At 37.3% G+C, this 26,495-nt stretch overlaps 1 protein-coding gene and 1 long non-coding RNA gene across 2 annotated transcripts in view; one reads left to right on the top strand and one right to left on the bottom strand.

Annotated features, from left to right (window-relative positions):
* LOC117243296 (zwei Ig domain protein zig-8-like) overlaps positions 1–26,495 on the top strand; it is a 442,015-nt gene that overhangs the window by 344,870 nt on the left and 70,650 nt on the right. The gene's annotated exons all lie outside the window — the stretch shown is intronic.
* Positions 19,692–21,512, bottom strand: LOC117243299. The gene is made up of 3 exons (XR_004495434.1): positions 21,391–21,512; positions 20,826–21,028; positions 19,692–19,978 (listed from the first exon to the last, which is right to left on the bottom strand). It is a non-coding gene; the product is annotated as an uncharacterized LOC117243299 (long non-coding RNA).

Genomic DNA, 26,495 nt, shown 5'->3' on the forward strand with positions numbered 1-26,495 from the left:
GAATCAAAATAAACTTATACATTATACTTATACCTTTAATTATTCCAATATATTTTTCTATTCTCAAATTCATCCACTCGTTCTTCAATCAGTCAACCTCAACCTCAGCCTCAACAAGATTAAACTCTGAGTTTTATGCAATTTCTCTCGTGTCAATATGTATTGAAGATATATCATACAGTGAATCGCGAATTATGTTCAGATTGATTTTACGAATACAATAGGAAAACTAAACAACTACATCTTTAATATCTTTTTCAATTTTAAAACGGCTTGGTAACGTAAATTAAGTAAAAGAAATAAGTTATTTCGTTAATGCATAATAAATAATTCTTGATGTAGTACTAGGCTTTTCACTGCATAACATTAAGGTTTTCCGTAAATACGTGATGTCATCAACTTTTAACATTAGTTTTTCGAACAACGTTTAACATAAAATTAAAAGGGCGAGAGAAATGCCTCGACAAAATGTCTACTTTCACAAACGATCGTAATTATATTAAAGATTATATTCACAGATTGCGTCAGCCTGTGTCTATTTGTCATATTTAAATAATTTTCAATGTGCCATATTAAAATACCACTTACGTATTTATCGCGTTTTTTCTTCTGTAATCTTTCTTTGATCACCTGTAAAATAAACGGTGTAAAAATTACAGGCAAACATGCATAACTGTTAAATGCGAGTAATTTGGTCGTGAAAGGGTTACGAGAGCAAGGTTACATTTGGTTGAAATGGAAATTGAACCATCGCAGTCCATTAATAAATACGTCAAAGTTGATCAACCCCGTTTGGTTTGAAAGCGTTACGTCCAGGTAGGCTGGCTGCGTTGAAAACGATCATGAACGATATCGTTGCGACACGATCGCTGGCCATTAATATTATTATTCTCGGTCGTTGGCAAAATAATTGGGAACAAACGGCGAACGGACAGCAGGTGCATGGCTCCGACTGACACCTGATACGTTAATGAACATTCAATTGTCCAATAAAAAAGCCACCGCCATTATTTCGTCGGTGCAGTAAATGCCAATTTAAATGGAATCGAATGTTGCGCCGCGCCGTTTCGCAAGTTCACGTCCTCGATATTTTTCCTCGTTTCCTTTTTTCCCTTTCTACTCTTTTGTTCGTTTTTCCATTTCCTTTCTACCTTTTCTCCCTTTTTCGTTTTTACAACGTCGATTTATCAACGAGCCGCAGGAATAAATAATTGCCACGATTTCGATAATCGACCCACTGGGGATCGGGTGGAAACGTCGAATGAATTTCGAAGGTGTGCGCGGGAAAACATTTTCGTTCACGGAAATTAAGTGAAATTTATCGAACGTAAAAACTATCTCGTACGGTAATCAGTTTCGATAAAAGTTGCATAATAAATTCTATTTATTATACAATTTCCGAAACGAATGTTTTATATTTGTAGAAATCATTGGACTAAATTACAAGTTACATAAGATACAGATATATCGTTGGTATACTTTATGAGGATATTAACAAAGATAGTATCGATTCATTGATATTATTGGTAAATTACTGCGCAAGTTCTCGATTAATGAAACCAACATGTGGTAATACAAAATATCTCAACACTGTAGTTTTACTCGTGAAGGAAGAAAAAGGAAGAAAATTTTTGTTCAATCGCTTAATAAGCATATTATAGCTACATTAGGGTATCGTTTTCTGCATCGTGTCGTGTCTATGGAATTGCATTATGCAAAACCAATTTTCCGTGTCAATGCGAGGAGAAATGAGAGACCTTGTCAGCACTCGCTTTGATATTAATTATCGCCGCTATAATTAATAATCCCTTCATTAATACAATTAATAACTTAGGAGGCGAGCTCTTTGTCAGTTGGCAAAGAACGCCACGCAGCCGCGTTGTCCTTTTTCCAAAATTGAATATTTTTTTCTTCTCGCTGATCGTGGATCGAACGTTGGTTGCACGTTACAAAAAACTATTTGCCAGTAAAAAGGAAACGAACGGATTTCTAAAGGAGATCCATTTCGCTTCAGATTTTATGAATATTACCGGTCGCAACATCAACCGATTTCATGTCCGTCATGAAACCGTACTGAGTCTCAGCGTTTTTAAAAACGTTTAGTTTCGATTGCTTTATATGGTGACACGATAAATTTTAAGAAGCATTTAAAGCTATCCGGGAAATCGTCCGTGTACGATGGCTGGATATTGCGTTTCTTGCAGCGATTAACGACTTAAATACGTGGCTATGCTTTATAGTTGATCCATATTCCCGATAAATGTTACTGCGGTGCGTTCACGGTTGTTCTGATACGCCAAATAAATGTCGGTATATATTAAGTTATCATAAATCTCATATTATCCGCGCAATCTTTTATTCTTTTACGAGCCAATTAGAATTTAAAATGCAATTAGTCTCAGTTTAATTTGTAAGATAGAGACAATAAAAAAATGTTTGAAATTATGACGCTGTCTGTAACGATAGGTTAAAAGTTTATTAACATAATATGTATAAATTGAAACAAAGTTTGGTGATGAATCATTATCGGAGTTGGGAATAAAGGATCGTTCGAATAAACTTTGATCGTTTTTAACCTCGACATCTGGGTTTCGATCGTGGAATAAAATGCGAGAGGAAAAATTCAATATCGTTCCATGAAATATGTTCTGTGACATACTTATTGAGTATAAATCGTTATATTATATATAATCAAAAAAAAATATCATATTTGACATTTTCATCAGCAAAAACTGAAATACAATTGCAGCCATTTTTGGTGACAGCCTACGCTCAGAAACCGCCGTCCTTTTTCCCTAAAAATAATACGGTTGGACAAGCTCCATGAATGTGTTCCTCGTAAAAAAGAAAATCCGACACACCGTTCGATTGAACGTTCATTCATCGAACAAACACGCCTCGATTCGTACACGTGAACGAATAATCAACGCGCGTATCTAACACACGCGAAAATTGAAATTGGAAACAAGGGAAGATGATGAATCGTCGAGGCGACGAGACGCGAAAAGACATTTGAGCCAGGCGCTAGCCATTTTCAACAAATTTTTATGTCTGCAAATTTTACTTTCTAATTTACAATTAATAGATTAACACTTCTAAAATAACGTTTCTTCGAGTTCCACGACTATCGTATACCCGACTAATAAAATTGAGAAATTTCGTTAAACGCAGAATTCGTTAATTTGACTTCTAACTTCTTACTTCTATCGACAGGAAACAACTTACGCGTACGTACGCGTGAAAATGTAACGACACGGTGCGAAGATTACGGAGCTACATTTCTATGGATGTTGGAAACGACAGCTCGATAATTTCATCGAGTCACGCTTTAATTACCTTCGATAATGTCTTCGCGACGTAATTGTAGGAGTTCTGTACAGATTTTATGGCGTTTGACGAGACGACGAGCTCTTTTATTAACTCGATGTTTAATAGGGATTGGAAATTAGCGGACCGTGAATGAGGGGTTTTATGGGGACTAGGTTCCTGTGCTTTGTAGAAGTTGCTTCGGCGAACACAGCAGACATAAACGGATCTTGTAATTATGCGAATTAAATACAGCGTGCTGGATTCGTTTGATAGAGTGCATCGAATGTTTCGAAGCGAGAAGTGTTGGTCTATGGAATGATTCTCGTTAGAAAAGTTCAGGTTTCCGAATGAAGCAGAAGAACTGTGTTTCCGGAATTGAATTCCAGAAGAATTGAAGAGTTCAAACGATGTGAGTAGCAGAAACGGGAAACACGTTTCCCTTAATCTTCCCACTTGCGTCATTGAAAGATGGAGAGCTCGCTTAAAATGATACAACGACTCTGTAATATTATTTTGAGTTAAGATATGTGAGAGTAGTTACACAAAATATATATCGAGGCGTTAAGGATATGTATTCTATTTCAAATGATAAAAATTTCGCTGATCGTGTTATGATGGAAAGCAAGAGAAAAGAAAAATTCATAGAAGCATCCATGAATGTTGCACTAACACTACGAAAAGGGCAGAACAAGAAAGCTTCATAAGACGACTGCAAAAGATTTCACGTTTTATCTTCTAAGTGGATATTAATTCGGTTGTATCATTTCTGGATCGGGGAACAGCAGTTGCAGTTACAATAACTGAAGTTGCACGGAATCTGCAGGAAAAGTAACTACTGGTCTCCTTCACAGGGATACGGTAGCGATTTATACGATTCTTTGACATTTATGTGAAAACGCGCGGGAAGAAATTATTACCAACCCTCGAAACCCCTGTCCACTCCGTTAAGTTGCGTTGTCTTGAGAATTCATTTTTATCTTTAGCCGAGTGCACGCGTACCACAGTTCGAGCGTTGTATTTTTTACGTTTAATGTCTCGGAATGCCAACGCTGCTAGCGGTGGTAAATTATAGGATCTTAACCCGGAGACGGTACATAAAGAGAGAATTTTGTGGCTAAGTATTTTTCACGCGGTCTTTGGGTTAAAATAGCTGTGACGTTCTGTGGTGAATTGCGGCCACACTTTCGTATAAAAAGAATCCTCGCGTTATTTCGTTGGCATAAATATCGAGCAATAAATAAAGCGATAAACAAGTAATAAATATCGAGCAATAGTTTCCTGTATTTTATTTCGAACTCTACTACTAGCGTAAATTTCACATCCTTCATGATCTGGCAGAAAACAAAAATTTACTCTAAAGCATAAATATAATAGTAAACAGCAATCGGTGCAAAAGCTGTAAATATGTTTGCAAGAAACTACCTCGTCAAAGCGGAATGCTCAACAAACAGAGAAAGGTCATGGGCAGAAGATAATTTAACATTCCTTCGTTTACTCAATTACTCATTTAACTTGTACCTTTTAGCAAATAACAGATTAATCAGCGTTCTCATTTCTCAGTTCCAAAAGTGTGAAATCGTTAAATACGTATCTGTGTATATGAATTCGCAAATTGAATTTCCTTAAATATTTTTCAAAATTCAATGCAAACAATTATACGCTATGACAAATAAACTAATAATTGAGCAGCAGGACGATACGTTGTAATAAAAATACCAAAATCTCTGGAAAGATCGAATTTGAACGTATGATGCCAAATAACGAAACAAAGAAGAATCTGAAAAATCGATGCTGCTTATATGTTTTCACGATTCTCCTACAAGTCTTTATGTGAAAGAAAAGAAACGGATTTTCCTTGATTCGACAATTGCAAGCTCCTTCGGGAGAGATATCTGCTTCTCTAAACAGAGCTTCGTCGATCGTCTACGATAATATCTCGATCAAAACAACTTTTCCAACCAACTTTCGAACTGTTTCGTTCGCGACAGCAAAGCGAAATCAGCCTCTCCGACGAACACCTATTAATTTAGGCTCCGTTCCCTTTCTCGTCCGTTTGGCTACATCGTTTTTCCTCGTCGACGAACGCGGTTCCGCTCTGCAAGATTAGTCAAAGCGCTCGATTGACCCAGATCGTACGAGAGGAAATCAAAATCCCACGAAAAATCCTTTCCTTTCGATGCGCACGGGGCACTCCGTGCCACGACGCTTCGGCTTTGTAGGCGGAACTTTGATTGCTGTGTAATTAAGGTCAACGACTGTTTTAACTCGTCGCCTCTCTTTTTCTCTCGTTATTTTTATCCTCTTCGCTTTTTCTCCCTGTTCCTTTCGCCTTCCTCTCACCCAGATTATTTCTGATTTTTTGCCAACGGGTCGGATTCATTTGAAAACGAGGAATTTTTTATTTCGCGATTATTCGCAAAGTGAATCTTTAGTTGTATCGAATGAAAATTGTGATCGGTCAATTTTAACAATTCTGTTTATTCCTTATCAGGTATGTTACTTATTAATTGGAAAATAGATTTGAATGTAATTAAGAGTATAATTAGGAAACTCTACAAATAAGATTAGGAGCTGCTTCATTTTCGATCTCTATGTGATTTATGTAATTTGTCTTTATTTGCCACTGTGCTCCATTTATAAAAGTGTTACAAATTTGAAACAATCATATTTCTAGAAATTCTAAAATCGATAAATTTCTCCATAAATCGAAATAGATCGATACAAAACGTAAATAAGAAACAAAATCGAACAACTTAAACTTCTCTGACGTTTGAATTTTGGGCGACCGAAAGGAACTGCGGTGAAAGGAAACACCAGGGTTTCTAATGTCTTATCGACTAGAACGATCCTTAACCGGTCGAAAGAAAAACTAACGGCCATCCACAGATTCGTAACGACCAAAGAACTTGGTCTGTTCCATTAGCCCTGATTGGTCAGTTTATTCACTGGAATCGGCTATTCTGCCGGTGCGAGCGGTGATTTGTCCCAAAGCGAGAAAAATCTAGTCTCGTGGGGAGCTACAGCTAAGTGAAAAGGGACGTAAAATGACGAGCAACCGGCAAATCGAAGGCCAATCGTTCCGCTTGGACAATGCGACGACCAAACCTCGGAAGAAACGGCGAGATGCTCGAAATCCCTTCTTATTTTGTGTCCTCTTCATAGAATTCGGTTAGACACACGGTCTCAAAATTGTTTCCATTACCTTGTTGCGATTGGAAGGGTGAAATCGATCGTGGTCTGGCTTGATAGGTCGGAGAAATTGTTTAGTGAAAGCACCGACGGAACTGTTGACTAATACATCACGTTATCTCTAATGTAGCAAGATTAGAGCTTAGTATGCTATGATTTTTACAAAATTTTTCATATATTGCGATATATAATATCAAATATTTCACATACTTCGTTAGCTTTCTATAAAAAATTTGACATGAAATTACTACAATAGATGTAGTAACTTATTGATCTTAGAGTAAGGACAGTAATGATGTTTTATTTAGAGTTTAGTGTAGTTTAATAAGCGATACCCAATAACAAAAGGACCGATTACAATATCGTTGTACATCTTATTATCATACTATCCCGCTCCTCCACTCGCACTCTCTGACTTCTCGATTCACACTCCGTGACCTCTCAACTCACACTGCGCTTCTCAACTAACATTCTGGCCGTTGTAGCATCTCTTTTGTCTTTTGCTAGGCCCACCACACACGTATTCTGCAGACGCTCGTGGCCAGGGTCACGTAGGCCCTTCCTACGAAACTATGCACTTGAAAAGACGAAGACACATTGATAGACCCGACGGCACCTCGACTCTCGCGACATTGTTCATGGTTAACTCGATGTTTCTTAGGCCCTTTTCCCCGACACTACATAGATTTAACAAGTTTTCATTTCCAATGGTGTCATATTAAATCAGAACATTGACCAAAGAGGATTTGTCATATTTTTCTTCTTGTGATCCGCCTATTCAATACATATAGTTCATTCATCAACATTCAAGTACATGTAGACTGTAAACTTTCGTGACTCTGTCTGAAACTATATGATGAGTACGAATAATTGAACTGATTAAAACCTAATAACCATAATTCTTTCCATCTTTTCTTCCATACCGTCCGACTTCTTCACTAACGGCCCATCTTGCAACCATCAAACCTCATCTATCTGATAATATTATTTACTATACACCCTGCGAATGCAGAAACAACCCTCGAGGACACTTCAGAATCCGTAATATCCACATCCCGTGTGCGCAATTCCTCAAAATCTCTGTACCCTTGAACGATCCGTTAGAAGGGATTCGAACACGCGACATCCGGCCGCACAAAGCATCCCTACGGATCACAAGGATCTTATCAGTCGCTGTAACGGTGTAAAATCATTAAGCATGCTTCCTCTGTGCAACCATCAGCTAGAACATTCCAGGCATTATGCGACGAGCCGTAGACGACATTCCTCGGCATCATCGAATTCGACGCGAAGCCAAGAACTTGGACTAATTCGACGAAGAATTCTGCTGATCGGTGCAAACGCTCCGAGTCACTGTAAAGAGTTCCAACCTCTTCGCCCTTCTTTCTCTCTCTCTCTCCTTGTCTTTCGTTCTTTTTCTCGTTTCTTCTTACTTCGTTTTCGTTTCTCTGTCTTCTCTCTTCTGACTTCTTTCGCTTGGGTCAGGCGGCACTCGAACATTGTCATTGTTTCGCGGAACAAAAGAGCTCTGAAAGGAATTTCATTGGCCCTCCGTTGATTACGAATCGAATTGTAAGAGATACAGACCTCGCGTCCAACTTGGATTCTTTGATTAATCCACGCTGAATCCTTCGCAGCTACGCCTGAAAATGACCAGGCATTGTCAAACTGTTGAATTGGCTCTTTGGTTGGATGCACGCTGCAAAGAAATCGGGTTTACGAACAACTCTGTGCTGCGACGATCCTGGACGAAAATAGAAGAGAGAATAGAAATTTGGAAGTTCCGTTCTATTATCGTTGCTGATACCATGATGTGTTTTGCAGTTTTATAAGAAGCTCCCCATGCTAAAGCATCGGGTTGGGAAAATTGAAGAAATTGTAATAAGAACTACCCGTGTCCATGTTTGACTTTCTCTGAAAGAAAGAATAATCTGGCATCCTGTTCGACTTCAAGCTTTTTTAATAATGTACTATAAAATGTTGAAATTTAATTAAAGATAATTTATATTATTTGATTCATAAATGTTGATTCAGACGAATGATTTCGTTCGTATTTAAATAAAAAATCACAGAAGAATAAAAAAAAACAGATTTTTAACGGTATGACCTATTTGAAACCGGTTGGAAGATTCTAATTCCAATGTACTCTATACAAATCAATCCTGGAATTTAGTTTTTAAGATGTCACAATTGTACGCTGGTAATGAATTTTCCAACATAATATTCTCGTATTCGCTATTAAAAGTTATTCTGTCAAGCGACAAATTGGACGCTTACTGTTGTTATGTCGTATGAATACGTGTCTTGCCACACTGTGTCGCAACTCCATCACACGTGATAAATACATTACTAGATACTCTACCTATAGCGCATATAAATTATGCGAAGACATACATATGTATATACGTACGTACGTTTCTAGCACCTCGCTGTAAAATATGCCATTAGTGGAAAATGAAATAATTCGGCGACTGGTACATAGCATACTCGCGTTAGATAATTATTGGTTCAACAAAAATTAAACACGCATCATTTTAGACTTTTTCATTCAATAACAAAGATGACGTAATTGCTATTGTTCTTTCGTCTAGTAACTTCAATACTTGTAACTTTATTTCCAGCTGCGTTTTAAATTGTCTTAATATAATCATGGCTCATATTTGTGTCTCGTTATAGTACTAATGAAATTTCAGAATGCTTTTGTTGAAGTAATTACTTCTAGGAAAACTCTACATCATTTCGTTTGTTTACCCGTTACCTGGACCCGCTACGAAGAAAATAGAATTTAGTGAAGTAAATAAAAATTATAAAAGGAGAGGTCTATATTATTGTGTCCTTGAATATCAATGTTGTTTTGTGTTACAAAGTCTAGAAACAAAGAGCTATAAGTAGATTTTTATTTCTGTCTCTTGTAACTTTCAGCTACAGTTACACACCAAGGTTAATTTTTTTGGCAATGTCCTTTGCTGTAAATGTGTCAACGTGCTCCCTATCACCTTCAATTGTACTACTGCTTTAATTGTAACACTGCTAGAGTGAGGATCTGGACCAGCATGCACTATACTTATACTTACTTCAATATATATTTCTATTACAAATTCATCCTTCCTCTATTAGATGACCTCAACAGCTTTATATAACGCATACGATATTATATACAGGGTGGTTGGTAACTGGCGATACAAGCGGAAAGGGGGTGATTCTACGCGAAAAAGGAAGTCGAAAATATAGAATAAAAATTTTTCGTTTGAGGCTTTGTTTTCGAGAAAATCGACTTTGAATTTTCGCTCCGTACGCGTGCACTTTATCACGTCTCGTTATAACGGATCTCACTGTAGATCGTTGTCTCGATGGAAAAATTAAAAAAAAATTTTTTTTATTCTATATTTTCGACTTCTTTTTTCGTGTAGAATCACCCCCTTTCCACTTGTACCACCAGTTACCAACCACCCTGTATACATAAAAGTTTTCTATAATAAATGTTCAAACGTGATTGCATGAGTCACTATATATGTAACAGAACTTAGGAATAGAAACAGCATGAAATAAATTGCGAAGTGGCGTCAACTATTCGGATATCGAAATCGATGTTAAACGAGCGTTTTCCGCCGATCGCGTCTTTTGTTGTCAATCCGTCGACCTGTTTCTTATCCAATTAATCCAAAGAGCAAGCATCGGGCTGCATCGTCGCGTTTCGTCCTGCAACCGAGAGTTAAACCAGTCATGGGGGAATACCGCAAACAAGGTACACAGCCTTTGTTATAATGGCTCTGCTTCCTCTAAACCGTATGCATTTGCTACGTCTTTGGTAAACGAGGTAAACGATATATAGAAAGCATTATAGGTCGGCGAAAATAAGACGATCGATGGAACCGCTGGAAATTTTCTTTCTTCTCCTTCCATGAACGAAGAAGTCTTCTTATCGGTTTTAGCGATCGTTAATGCTTCTCCCAGAACGACGGAAGAAGTCTGGAACTACTTATTTCCTCCGGTAGCCGCGATATAAGTCGGCCGGAGATCGGAAAGTCATATTGTACCGATCGCCGAGACATTTGCGAAATCCAGCCGCGTGCTTATTTTGCTTTTGTTTGAATTGCTACCGCTTTTTGGCCCATCGTTTCTGTCTGCGTTTCCACGTTTTTTTGCTTCGCTGTGAGAAATCATCCCGGGAGGAACGCTGCGTTTTCAGTACCGTAATTTTGTTTGCTCCAAGTTAAGCCCACCGGAAGTTGTTGATAGAGAAATCGTTTCGCTACGTTTTCATGCATATGCGGGAGCAAGAATGTGTGTGATTTGATAGCCGAAATTTGCGAATTGACTCGATAGCCGAATGTAGTCCATCTTTGAGAATGGTAGCGTATTTGCTGAATTATTTCATAAACAAGAATCTGAACTCTGATCGTTTTATTTTTTTTAGTAGAAGTCAAAATCGTATTAGAAATGATTATATAATAATTTTCTATATAAATTACACATACAAAATTTTAACAGTGTTCGCGTCGTATAAACGATACCATATGTCATCCTGCTCTACTTACTCACTTAAATTCTTATGTTTTATTCGTTTAATTAGCATGCTTATTTGTTTTGTACCTTTTTTCCTTCATTTGTAATATATTTACAGAAATTTGACCCGTAAATCAGAAACTGATGAATTTTTTTAATACATCATAACAGAATATTAAATTTTTTCTCATTGCTAATTATTTAATGTATTATCAATTTAATTGTAAAATCAATTCGTAATCATATACGAATATAGGATACATCTTCTGACAAATTTCCGATCGTTTCAAAGTTTTTCCAAATTTTTAAACCAATTAAGGCTACATTTTGTCGATTACATCTCTGTAGTTATTTATTTCTCTGAATCTCTAATTTGGGACAATTGAACAGTGTGAACGCTCGGAACGGAAAGGGGGTAGCTCAGAGATGTGTGATTGGATAAATGTCGAAAACAAATAGGATGATTCCATTTAGAAAAGAGAGGAGGTAGAAACAAGTATGGGAAAGGGAGGTAGAGTGAGAACACTTCTCAGCACGACCATTGTTCAACATGCGTTCATTTTAATTGAAAGGATACATGGTGCACACGAAACCTAACAAACGGCACGTGTCATCGCGCCAGCTTCAATATTTGCGCTCTAGCACATAGCCGCTGAGATTGAAATGAATTGAATGAATGCTGGGACGCTGCTAAAAACAACAAGGTACTGTGCAAATATATAGAAATACGAAAAGTATAACGACGACACTTGTGTTCAGTCGTTGGCAGTTGTAAACAAGTGTGACGAGTAATACCACTAGCTGTCGAGAGATATGGTTGTCGAGCGCCTTTCGATAACAATACACTAAGCATGCCGCATTTCACTCAGGCGTGTGGATTTTTATATTTTTATTACAACTTCCCAAAAAAGCATTCGCGAATCTATCTATGCTACATACATGACATTCTTTCATATTTCTACCCATAGAAATCGTTTCACGAAAACAAATCTAGGATTCTCCTTCAGCTTCGATAAAATCGAAGTAACAGTGACCACAAGAGGCAGTCGCACGCAAATTGTGAACACAAAGAAGAATTTCAACATGTAACAAGAGAGAAACGTTTCTCGCTACTAGTTGCGAGAAGTATAATAAATTATAATTATATACTGGGAATTATTATTTTCATGTATGAAGTTATATAAATTTTCATGTATGAAGCTCGATATTGCGGGAGACAATAAGCTCGTAAGTTCTCTGAAAAGAAAGCGTATCGCTATCGGGAACTCGTTTCGTTTTCTCAAATCTCGAAAGTCGCGCACGAAATTCCTGGCGCGTACTCACAACGGCGAGAAAATTGTAAGGATGCTGTGAATGTCGAAGAAACGGCAAGTGTTGGCAACAAAAAATTCGCCCAGGATTCCGGTGGAAAAAGCGTGCAATGCGGTCTAAATATTTGCTCGAATCGCAATTGTCGTTAGAGGGTAGGGTGATGGAAAAAGTACGTGGTGCGCGCGGAATACACGCATTCTTTGGCTGGGTTGGCTGTTTTAATTGAAACGGCGCGAAAGGAGGCGTAGTCGGCGGCAAAAACACCGGCACGCGGCAATATTTGCAGCGAAGTGTAGAAATTGGAACGACTCGCCCTGAAGAATGGCGTCATTTTGTTTGGCCGGCTTTGTTCGCGCCGTTTACCCGTTTCCCGACGTTGCCCAAGCATCCGACCGATCGATCCCCGTCGAATACGAATAAATCCGATTCCGTCCTCCGGTTATTCGATGCTAAATACTCCGACGATTGTTCCACATGCATTGCTCTTCGTCTATAGAACGTGTGAGATTCCATTAAATGCGATTTTCGAATATCGATCGATTTTTCACAAACGATCGCTTCTCTAGTCGTTTCCTAAATTCGTTAAGCTTTTCTTCAAAGTATCGGAAACACGAATCGTTTCAATGTAAAGTGACTGCAAAAAATACTTGCGTATCATTGTATTTATTATAGCATTTACATACTGCGGCAAAGCCTGCCGTTCCTCTGTAGTGTTGAATTAGTAGTCAATATTCGTTTGATAGTCAACTTTATTGTCTGAGATTTGGTTAAATTGGAACGCTATTATTAAGTGGAAGGATCAAAAACAGTAAATGGGAGAAAAGGAGCAATCAGTATTTCATTTTTCGTCTTTATAGTATATATTACATGTAAATAATCCTAATGTTAATCCTTCGTATTTCAAATTACATTATACATTTTGTCGTGACTTACTGTTTCTTCGTATACATATTTACATTGTATGTTGTAATATTACTTAAATATAATAATAGTTAAAATTCGTAGGAAATCCTTATATAGATTAATAATACAAGTTAGTTTGATGACAGAAAATTTTGTTTCCGACCACTTCATGTGCACTTGGTACTGGCTGGGGAGTATGAACAAATTAGATTTTCGAAATTTATTTCGTTACAACCTCTTCTTTTTCCCTGTGTTCCTATTTCATAGGTTCCCACTAAAAAAAAGTGTCGTGCCTCTGTGTGCATACAATAATGAAATTGTCAAAATTTAATTTCCATCCGTAGCTGAATTTACGTCGAAATTTCTTTCGCCTGTCATCTGTCGTCTAAAATGCATTTTTATACCATAAAAACCATAAAACATTATTCGACAAATACATCCTAGCTCTATTCGTGAGTGTTTACGTTAACAGTTGAAAAATTTGAATACTAAAGAAAACCAATAAAAACCAAAGAAAACCAAATAGAAAGACAATTTTAACTGGGCTGTATTACAAACTGAAGAACCAGCTTTTAATTGATGTCAATGAATTTAATTGTATCATACAAATAATTTTATCAATAAATAAATTCCACCAGTCTTTCAAAAGAATTCATTCTTCGCTAACTAGGAACCAAAACTATTAAAATATGTGAAGAATGCAAAACAACGATGATTTCCAAAAATATTATTACAAACATCGTATCTCTCGAAAATTCATGAATGTCAATGATTTGAAGTAAGAAATTTATTCTGCTGGAAATTAAAGTATACCTAACTAAAGGATACCTTTAAAGATAATTAAGACCATTTTTAAGTTGCTACAAATCTCTTCGAACAAACTGAACTGGTGTTCAATGAATAGTCGCCGAATACATTGATTCTGCCACAAGCCACGTGTCAAAGGGGACCGCGTCGAGGGACATAAGGAACGTTGGAAAATCGAAAAGGACGAAGGAAAGGCAAAACCAAACTGCCTGAATTCCGGCGATGTGGCCGGGCGCCATTTGCCGGTACGACACATCCGAAGATTCGTGGAGGCAAAACTAAGTTGTTGAAACTCGCTTGGCAGTCGTCAAAGCGGCGCGACATCGAGGCAAGTGACATGGTAGCGCAACGTGGAGGGATTAGCACAGGTTCTCGTGGCAGTTTCGTGACCGACTGGCACCAGCCACCGCAGGATCTAATTGTGTGCCCTGTATTTCTAACCCACACACACGCGCACACTCGTGTACACATACATGCGTGCATTGCATATCGTGTAATCCACGGAATGATTTGTATTCAAAGCTCGCCAAGGAGATAACGTAACGTCGCGATACCAGCTATTCTAATTGACTGGTTGTGTGCTTTTTGCTGTCCGTGCTCTGATACGTCGCTTTTCTAGAGTTGCAGTTTCGCGTTTTCGTGGTCTTCCAAATAGTTTCGAAGGAGGTATATGCATATTCGAAGTGGAATTGTATATTCCTTAGCACATGCCATACCAACGTGGGAAATTAACGTTGTGTAATTTATGGTTAAGCGAAAGAAAGAGCCGCACATATGAAATGAAAACCAAATGAATGAAATTCATATCATGTGAAAAGCGTTCGTATCTTTCGTTGCGTTAATATAACGTTACAAAATAAATCTGCAACATTTCCTTCCTTAAACCAACAAACATTAAAGAAGCAGTAAACAAGCTACGCTTCTAGAACTCTGATTATTTATTCATTACTAATGAACTTTCTTCTTTGTGCTATTTCTTCATGAATAATTAAAACTTCCATTTGATCGGAAAATATTTATTCCGACAATAAATAAATTTCTACGTTATTGGATAAAGCTGCACAAAGTACGAATTTCCTATTAAAAGGAGGGGAAGATTAAGAGAATTTTATTTCACGTTTTTAATTTGCTTTCCCCTGTCAGAAAAAGGAGTATGATCGAATTACCTGTCGGTAGCCTTTATAATTATCTTTCTTTCATCTCTCGTATCACTGAGGAACTACAATTATTAAAAGAATCCTGCGTTTCGATTAACCGACGGATTTGTGCGTAACGAAATAAATATCTTGCAATTTCTCTACTCTCCCCGTTTTCCTCGGCTTTGAGGTTGTAATGCTAAACGAAAACGCAAGTCTGATCGTTTGAAAACCGACGGTTTTTTTAGGGATCATTGACGATTTTCATCGTATTAACAACATGATAAAAGATGTTCGCTGATATGTCAATAAAGTCTGCGAAGAAAAGTTGTAAATTTAAAAATACGTGAGGTGTATGTGTTGTCCGTGATACTTGTAGCTGCTGGCTGTAGATGTCGCTGCTGGGGTACTGCTATTTTTCTTCTAATTTAAATGCGTGGAAGAAAAATCGGACACGGGAGCCGGGATTCCAACCTGGGTCCCGAACTATCACAGTGGTTAGCACTACCGTCGTCCGGTGGTAGTTAGTGTCGAGTGGCGGTATTTGTTGTCGAGTGCCGCCGCATACGGAACAAATATAAAATTTTTTTACGAGAAAATTGATATCAAGTTGATGAAGCGAATAAGCTGTTTCTCGTAAGTAGAGTAAGCTACTTTAACTTAGATTTTCATTCGATTCTTGGGCCTCGGAATGTACCTATATCCACCCTGTCCGTAATTGTCATAATATTAAAATCAATTTATAACATCAACGATTTTATTCCAATATCAAAGATAATATTACTATTATTAGGTATTGTATATTAATATACCATTAAATATAGGAAAGCCTAAATAGAGTGTCGAGAATTAGTTAAAGTCAGAAGTTTGACACGGACTACTCGAAACATCGGAGAGATTAACACAGTTCTGTAATTGGTTTCGTAGCTGCCTGGTGCAGCTGTGAGTCGCAATTGCGTTCGATCGCGGCACATGTATATGCAGCCCTCTCGAGAGGACATCGAGTCGACAAATTACGTTTACTTTCACATCCGAACAAGCTGCCACCGTGCTTAAATTCATCGCGCACTCCACTTGCAACTACTTGATCTTAGCAATGACTGGATCAACTGGAAACTTTTCGAAAACATTTCAAATGTCTGATCGTTGATTAGAATCTCGTTGGTCCTTCCTTGCGATTCCTACGTTCCCTCTGTCTTATGCAAGATGTCACAGTTAAATTTAACTGAATTGTTTCTAAATTATTTTTTCTTGCTGTTGAAAATAAGGAAACGTGACAAATTGTGAGAAGCGTTTTAAAAATTGTCGAGAGAACTTTGGTTCCAAGCATCGGAACAGAAATATAATCTCGATAGTCACGTTTTAAACAATCTCGTTTAACGCACATAACACATTTTTTATAAAAACTTGCTGTGGTTCGAATACTTTGGTCAGTCTCTACAGGTACTTGACGATACGATCGAGATACAAGAATTTTTGCAAATAATTAAAAGCAATTTTTACAAATCGTGAGAAATGTGTTAATTAGTAGATTTGTATTGATAACACGAAGTTTATTGAGCGAATGGATAAAAGTAGAGCATCATAGTTCACAACTTGAACTGAATCCCGCGGGACCATGTTGTCGTGTTAAATTTATTCGTAGAGCTGATGCACGTTCAGCGTCATCATAAAATCCAGTCACATTCCTAAATGCATCTTTACACCATAAAACAGCCATAAACGTAGTCACGTCGTGTTCGATGAAGCCTTTTCATCCGCAGGCTTCCTTCAGTTAAGCAAATCGCAAAACTGACTCCGTAAAAAGGTGTACTGTACGTTACCTTTAATTGCCACTTCGTTATTAATTTGTACACTTTGACCAAATGTAAGTAATTACATACTTGCATTACTCTGTGTACGTACTCTGCACACTTGCGAGCAACAGTGTACATTGGTGTCGTAAATTTATCTCCCTTTTCCTCGATCGGCGAAATGAGAGCGTTCTCGAAAATAAAGTTCAATCGTCCATTCGCAGATTAAATCTCTGATTTTCGTTCGTTCCAGCGTGAAAATCCCATATTGATATCGACGTTTTCTACAAAATTCAATTTGCCGTTGTTTACCGTAACACGCGAACGATTGCTTCGCGATTTACCGGAGTAACTTTAATTTTCGTAAAAAAAGAAAAGAGAGAAAGAAAAGAAAATAGATCGTTGCACAACCGGATACGCGCGATGCGCGTCGTATGGTATGACGGACAGAGGCACAGTAGGAAAATTCGATCACATCCTGGAAGCGTTTTTGTGCGACACGTTCGTGGCTCAGAGTTGTTTCTCGAAAAGCATAAATACACGTCTCTTTCTATGCCAGCTCGGAGTATCTGAAATTTAATTAGCAAATGTCAGCTAGCGCGTTCTGCTCGCAGAGTTGATTAATGTATAGACCAAGGATCAAAGAGTAGCACGAGTATGGAAGCCATTCCAGAGCCAGCCTTCCGTTTCCCACTTACGTCGTAACGTGTAATCACACGGTTTATTTGCATGAAGGATATCGTTTGGGACTCACATCGAGGTGTAATAAAAGCTTTCGTCCCTCTGGAAATGGTTGGTTGTCTTTGCATCGATAGTTTTGCTACAATTTCTGAAATTTCAGGAGAAATTGAAGTGAGAAACGACGTTTCCTAACGTAAACCTGATTATATATTTTTTATTATTTTTAGTTTTATATATAAATTTTTTTTAGTAGTTAGTCGTGCCTATGTTATGCTACATCAATAATTGTCCTTATTTAAGAAAATAACTCTCAAAGACGAAGGTTGAAAGTATGTTTCTGAAATATTTTCTTCCTTACACCGCTAGAAGCAATACTAAAAATAGTGGGATTATACGAATCGATTATATAAATTTTATGCTTTTGAACGATTGTTTTTTTTTGGAAATGACTTCGTTTTCAATATTTCGTATGCTCCTGTATATAATATACATTCTGTGGATTTTTACGCATGAAGATTTTCCATAAATACAATCTAGTTGTATCAAACTGTTAGTAATAAAACGTAATAGCTTTATTTGAACTTGTTTGAAAAGGATGCGTAGGCTGTAAGTTAATAATTCTCATGTTGAAGTTCGTCGCGTCAGGTTCTGGATATTCTCCATTTTCCTTTGAGTTTATTGGAATGCAAGCTGTAATATCAGGAAATTGGAAGTAGAATTTAATTTTGAATTTTATTGCCATATTTTTTATTTTCTATCGCATGGAAAAAATTAAGGAATGTTCACTGAATGTACCACTTCATATCTGCTTCTTCTTTTCAGATTTATTACAATCATCCCTTTGATGTTCTCAGCTTTATCGTAAATAGTTTTGTATTTCGCAACTTTTCTGCATAAAATTCCTTCTCACTGCAGTTGTTACGAACCGGTAACAAAAATGTCTCTGAAAATTTCAGTTTATAAGGTAAAATTAAATGCACTTTACGCACACTCTTAGAATGTGATTATTACGTAAATATGTACATTATACGCACGCGCAATGTTATTACTTCGTGAATTATAATACTTTTATAAACTTTCAATGCTCTACGGTCACAGTATTACAATCAAATGTTCCAAAGACGTTCTTCCTTAAAAATAAAATGGAAATAACGTGTTCCTTCGGACCAATGAAGGTTCCGTCCTTCCTCAGGCAGGCCAATCACGCTCCCAAAGTTGCTCTTATAATACCGATGTAAAGTCAATCTCGGGTAAGCCTTGGTTCGGCAGCTTTATCGGCGAAGAAAGATTTCGCGTAATATGCAAAGCAGCCGAAAGTCGATCCGTCCCAGATCAGCATAAAAATTGCAACAATGTTATCATGGATTCTAGTCTTGACTGATAGTACCGTTTTTTATAGGTCGGCTCATTTATCACAAACATTTTTGTTGAAGTAACTATTTCAAGAAAAACTCTACATCTTTATTTATGTAATTCCAACATAGAAGTTCTTCAACGATTCCAATCAAAAACTCTAAGATCCTTAATACATGTACCTTGGTATGTTACCAACGAAACAATACATCACGACCTTAAGATACCCACAGTTAAAGAAGAAATATCCAAATTCAGTGATAGATATAACATAAGAATTAACAACCACCAAAAGCCACTAGTTACTCAATTACTTGACACGACAAATCAGATCCGCAGGCTAAAAAGACATTACCCTCTAGATTTAAACATTAGATTCAGCTAGAATCAAACATACGATAATCACTTATTCACGTTGTAGCACCACGCCAGTGTAATTTACTTATAATTCTCAATGAGAATTGGTTGTAAACTACTTCCAAATAAAAAAAAAATCTTTATTTATGCACATCCGTGACCTGGAGACCTCTATTATGCAGAAATATTCTAAATAAGGAGAGGTACATATTATTGAACCCTTGAATACACATTATGTTTTGGGTTGCAAGGTCTAGGAACAAAGGAACTAATAAACAGATTTCTATTTATGTTCCTTATAGCCTCTAGCTAAAGCTATAAGGTTAACATTTTTGGTAATATCCTTTTGCTATAAATACATGAACGTGCTCCCTATCGATTCCATTGCATTGTAACATTAAGAGAGTAAGGATCTAAATCAGCATAAACTTACACATTATACTTATACCTTTAATTATTTCAATATATTTTTCTATTACAAATTCATCCACTCGTTCTTCAATCAGTCAGCCTCAACCTCAACAATTTTGAATATATCTATTGGCCAAGTAGTTCTTTCTGCTTTATCGACAACGTATTCGATTATTGCTCCGTAATAGCATTCCGTTTATGAGGATCCGTCTATATGAAATGCTGAAACAGATAGAGTCTTAAATTAAATATTGTAGGAGGCACAACGTATGTATATGAAATATTTGCAATGAACTGTGAGGAAATACGAAATCAAAGACGTAAATCAAAACACATAATACAAATAAAAGTAATGAGGAAGTGCAGAGGTCCACACGAAATAACAATTACTTGAAATTAACGCCTTAACCTACGATTTACGTTCGATCATCGTACTACGGGCTATGCCCGTAATATTTACATTTAGTCCGATTATCTAGTACGAGCTATGCCCGTAATATTTACGTTTGGCTCGATCATCGTACTACCAGCTATGCCCGTAATTGTAGGTGAAGGAGTTATTCGATGCTTTTGAGATATTGAATATTATATTAATCGATTAATTTAGAATTAGCAATTATTGAGAATTCGGTATATCAGTAAGAATATATATTCTAATTAATAAACACGAAAGATTTCCATTTTCCAGGTAGCCTAGTTCCAGTTTAATTAATTATTTCCTCATAAACAGACAACAATGAGTTAATTGATACTTGTTTCATAAAGTAATCAAGCTAGCTTTACATTCTCTAAATGAACATCCAATATTCTTCAACTTTAAACAGTTGCCACTCGAACCTATTAAAACACGCCACGAAGATCTAACTTCTGGTCGACGATTTATTCCGACACGGTCAGAAAAGGAATTTCTTCTCGAACCGATTCCAATTGACTGTTTTCGCCAGAAGGTCCCGAAGCTTTTACACTGAATAATTATCAACTGGATTTCGAAGGACAAGATCTGTTCGCGGCCAGATCCGTTCGTCCTTCCGCGCGAACCAGATCGCAGGACGGAAATTTAAGAACTTACTTGGAAATCCCTTTCATCAGGAAAACGGACGGGCTCTTATTGTTAGCACTGCGAGAACTCGTTTTCCACCGGTCGGCCATTCATTCTTACGGCGTACATAACTGCCTTCGCTGAAAATCTCATCTCCTGACAAATTTTGTTACGTGCCCGCAGCAATTTCCGCGTATAGTTCTCCATTGCTCCGTTCCTCGGTGTTTCAGTTCCTGTAACGTAGCCTGTCACATTTCAAATTGAACTGTTCTCCACTCCTCTATTCTATATCATAGCAAGAATCAAAAAGCTAGTTTGAGCTTTCGCTACGACGGTCCGAGAACCAGATAATTTAACGATTACACACGGTGACTCGCAAAAGTACTCCAACACTTGTAGATATCTCTTATAAATGTAACATATGTATGTTGTATAGAACAATTTGAGATTTTTTGGCGAATGACGAATAAATTTCCTTTTAATGAAGAAAATTTGAATCCGTTTCATACAACACACGCAATATACAGATAAAAACTGTCTACGATAAACAACTCATCCTCGTCACGTAAAAACTAGGTTCAACAAATCATCTTACCACCAAATTCTTGATACATCCCGGGCACATGTAACGGAATGCAAAAGCACCCTTTGAGTCGCGCGTTGAATATGCACGCGTTCATCAGTGGTTCCTGAATGCGCGATCTCTCCCTCTCTCTCTCTCTCTCACGCATACCCGCGCGAACTCACACACAGAATCGAAACAGAGAATACAGTGGAAGCACGCCAGGCGTGTAAGCTCGTGCCAGTTCAAGTCGGGTCGGTTGCATAATACGCGTGAACCGCAGAAAATAGCCGCGCGAGCTGAAACGCGGAGCTCGGAAAATTACGAGCTCCTTCATCTTCCCTTTGCCGGCCAACGCAGCAAGGCTCAAAGGACAAACCGTCTCGTGGAAATTCACAATCGCTCGTGCAAACGTGTCCTGCTTGACTCTGTGTGTTCCTGTGGTTCACACCTGTATACGAATTTCCTTTGTATTCGTACAGTATATCTGTGTCTCTTTCCGCGTATCTGTATATACATGTACACGCACGTCTGTCTGCTTGGTTGGACGACTGAGTCAGCTTTTAAGCTCGTTGCTCATCCAGCTGAATTGGCGAAGCCTCTTTGGATGGCTGTCCCTCTTTCACTGGCTGTGCTTCTTTCTCTTGCCCATAGAATATATGACAGAGAGACGAGAGAATATGAAATTAATTAAAAAGGTATCGGATACGCGGATTTCTACTGACACACGCTCGCGAGCTCGTCCACGACACGACTGCTTGTTTCGCTCATTCTTTTTGTCATCCTCTCTTCCGGCTTCGTTTGAAGCGACTCGAAACCTTTGATGAACCGTCCTTGAGTAGATTTCTAGATTGCGATGAATTACGGTGATTCGTGTGATTGAATGACCGAGCTTTGTCAAGCTATCGAATGGTACGGCGGACGTTTAGCGATGTTCTATTTTATTCGTATGATTTCAAATTACAGAGTAGTCTAATAAAGAACGTACAGGATGTCTTGTTCGTTCTTAATAGAAATAAAATTACTTTGCCCTTGTTATCTTTAAAATGAAAATAACAAGATACCTATTTGAGATGATTCATTATTTGAAATTATCTTCCTTATTTTTATTTCAAATTCAATTTGCTCAAGCTTGTTCGATACTTAGAAAAGTTACATACAGCTGACAGAACGTTAAACTCTCAAACATATGCTTGCTTTTAACATCCAGTGTACATCACACTTCTTGATATAAGTGTTTCCTCATTGACACACAAAGAGACACTGAATAGAAACATTCCGCAGCGAGAGCAGTTGGGCAACAGCCAGCATGGGCGCAATTAGTCTGCAACGATAATTCTCTAGAATACTAACCATTAGCCCAGTTCTTGCGTCAGGAAAGCATACATAATCGAGAGACGTACCTTGCCTTTTTCTCCTCGTTTCGTCAGACAATCTGTTCGTCTTATCTTTCCCTTTTCGCTTTCTTTAACCCTCTACTAGCTCGATTCGTCTTTTATCCGCGACTTCTAATCGTATACACGATCCATCCAGCTAGAAACTACAGAGTAGCACTCGCGAGACATGATATGACAAGATAGCTTGAAGAGCCGCGTGTTAACGTTTCATCGGAATTACTTGGCGAAGATTACTTGGTCGGAAGGACAGTTGAAATGAAAAGATGCAGAATTAAACGTACCGCGCGTGAAAGTTTTACTTCAGGGACTGCGCTAGTTTTCCTTGATTAAAGGAATTCTTGTTTGAACGATTGCTTGTTTGTGGAACGAGTTTAAATGGCCACGCGCAATGTTTCGTATGGACTAATTAATCAGACAAACTATATATATTCTAATTTCGTGAGAAGGGACTACTTAACGTATTCTTCAATGATTAAGTATGATATACTTAACTATACAATATTTAACACACGTTAGATTATTGAAAAGTATGTTGGAAAAAATGACGTCGATACGTTTATCGAACGATATCGAAGTGAATATATCAAAAAACACACACTTCTCTCAATTTCATTTAATGGTAATAAGAATATCTATTTTAAGATCTGTAAAATAGAATAGGTACTAGATACTAGTTAAATTACCTGACTTTTTGGTGGTTTTATGCAAACATAGCAATCAACGTGTTAAAATTTGATTTCAACGGCACGAATTCGCAATCGAACTTAAGTTTGTGACAAGATGCGTTCAGTGGAACCCAATTCAGACTTTGTTAAGTATAATAGAATGCATTAATAATCTCTCGCGGTTATTGTCTGTTCCCATTACATTCTCGTGATTCCTGGTTATAATTACTGTTGTGTTCACGCTTCCAATAACCGTGCTGGTTAATGATATTTTATGGATATCCTATCGGTTTCCATAATTCTACATCTGTATTTTAGAGCTTCCGTTTCCGCTCAAACTACGTTCCTTGGAAATAGTGGGTATCTCCCTTCCCCTATCTCTGTCTCTCCCTCTTTAAACAGAATAATGTAGCAAGTTAGCCAGATATTATATTATTAGAGTATTGGAAGTATGAAATTATTTAAATATAACTAAACACTTTTAAATCTCCTTCCTCATCGATATTAAAACGCTTGTTTTTTTTCTATTCCGCGTCAAAATTTCCGTCCGAATGACGATCATTTCAGCTATTAAAAAATAGAATAATATAGGTAACTTGCGACAGTTGTTTTTCCAAAACTAATTTAACTTTTGGGAAACTTTGCTTGTAAATAATCGTTTGTGTAAATTTCTTCTTTTCTCGTTCGAGTCAATTAACATTCGATGACATAATCAAATCGATAAATATCGAATAAATCGGCCAAGTCAGGTTTCAAAAATTTATTCGTCAGTGAGATAATATATTTTAAGGAAGATGTATTGGGAGCTCGACTGGGGTCAGCTTTGAAGTACGGCGATCGATACTAACGACTTGAAAAATACGTAAACATTCTCTGCCCGTGAATTATGGAACAACATATTTTTAGATCTTCCTTTACGCCACTGCAAGTATTCTTGAAACAATTTAAATAATGGTTACTCTACTTGTATAATATGTTTACACACGAGAAGGGTTCGCAAGAACTTTGTTTTATCTAGGTTAGAAATTTCCCAAAACTTGTAACCATTTCCTCGACTACTTGAGAATTCTACTTTTCCTTGCTAACTGATTTACCGCTAAAACTCTTAGCATATATATAGCATATATCATATATATATATGTCGGGTTCGCATTATGATTAGAGTTAGGGGCGCGTAACTTTATTTGGATTAGACATTGTTGTTAGGCAATAGAGAAGATATTTACTAGTACAAATATGATTATTAGTACAAGTGTGGATATTACGGAATTGACAAGTAACCGTGGTGATTAGACACTAATGACGATATATAATAATTCGATAACGAATCCGCGGTCAGCGGGATAACGAATGTACTTTCTTCCAAAGTCTAAGTTGGACTCGATTTACTTGTCTACGATACAAGTATTACTAAACTAGCTCTTTGTTAAAACGTAAAATATTCACCGAGCGTAAAGACGCTATGTAACTCGTTAATGAGATCTCATAATGAGAGAATGACTTTCCGTCACGATGATGCTGCAGAGGATAATTATGATGGGGTATATCTAAAGACACGAGATCATCAGATTCGTCGAGAAAAGTCTTCGTTCGGAAAGTGAGGGAAATTGACGTTGCTGTTAATTGGTCAATTTCCATGTTGGTGGTTAGAGAAGGATGCTAGCCGCCCTTGAGGGAAAGTTGCTAGCGGGAAGCGTTGTTCGTAAGAAAAATAGATTTCCCCTATCTTCCCGTAGTTGGGACAAAGACTGTTTGTCTGTTTGAAGGACTTTAGTTAACTAAATCTTAAGATTTGTAACGTGTCCTCAGGCTAGCTGAACATGTACTGCAGAGATGCGTCGACATCTGGTAATCATCTTACCCGAAGAATAGGGTCTGCGTGTGGCGAACCACGGGACAGAAACCGTTGGATGTTTACTGTCGAGTGCCGCTACAACTATTTTTTTTTTAAGGAGAGCTATACAATTACTCTATACCTCTATTAGATAAAAACGTTCATTCCGTGACTGCGGCTACGTTCGGCGACTAGTTGTCGCCTCGAGCCGAAGCTCATTATCACAAATCTCGAACAAATACAATCGGATTGAATGACAAAAATTGCTTAATTACGGCTATGGTAGGATCTAGGTTAAAGTGTTAAGGGGTTTTCCCAAAATTTTAAAGGGAAGGCTTCGGTGTCCTTTCATCTCCGATATATACATATTATGTACAGCGAATTACAATTAAAATGTACGATAAAAATAAGGTAGGTATAGAGTGTTAATTTTAAAAGAAATTGTACAAAATTATGGTCGCCTTAGAAACATTTAATTTTTCTTTGAACATTCATAACGAAGGAACAGTGAAATCGTAGAATAACCTTCTTGCTGAAAAAATTAGACTTGCACTGCTGTGTATCCGTGCCAAAATTTATCAGGGGAAGACAATCTGGAAATGGGCGAAGGTTTGTATTCAGGTGGAAGAGGGAAAATGTGTAATGACTGTGGAGAGTTCGTGTTAACTTGAATATTCAGACACAAGTAGATAAGTACATATCTCGTCAGACAACTTTGCCAAGTTGCAATCAGGTATTTAGCTCCAATTGTATTGTGTCTCGACAATTCTAACAGGGAAATCTCACAGGAAACGATACGTGTTACTCATTACTCGTTATACAATGAATATTTTTCATTTTATAGCTTTTCAAAAATATCTCTTGTAACAGATATAATATTTAATTGAAGATATCGAAACAACAATTATTTGTTTCTCAGCTATATTGTTAGAAGAAAAAACAACAAATATCTATCGAATAGAAATGAAAAATACTAGACTATTTTTTTCTTTGCCGAGAAGAAATAAAAAATTGGCAGGGGCAGTCTTTGATATCTTTCGATATAATGAATTTTATTCTTTATGTTTCTTTGGCAGTTCTAGATCCAATTTCAACGAAATATCAAATTCTCGATATAATAACTGCGTGTTACAAACAATTATACTGTAAAAAGAATAGCAAAAAAGGAGACGGGTGTAAAAATGAAATGCAAAATGAAGGCCTGCGATTGCTACAATAAAAGAAACATCAACGTGAGTTTCG

The sequence above is a fragment of the Bombus vosnesenskii genome, unplaced genomic scaffold (assembly GCF_011952255.1).
Source record: "Bombus vosnesenskii isolate JDL3184/JDL3185 unplaced genomic scaffold, Bvos_JDL3184-5_v1.1 scf7180000013265, whole genome shotgun sequence".
NCBI lineage: Eukaryota > Metazoa > Arthropoda > Insecta > Hymenoptera > Apidae > Bombus > Bombus vosnesenskii.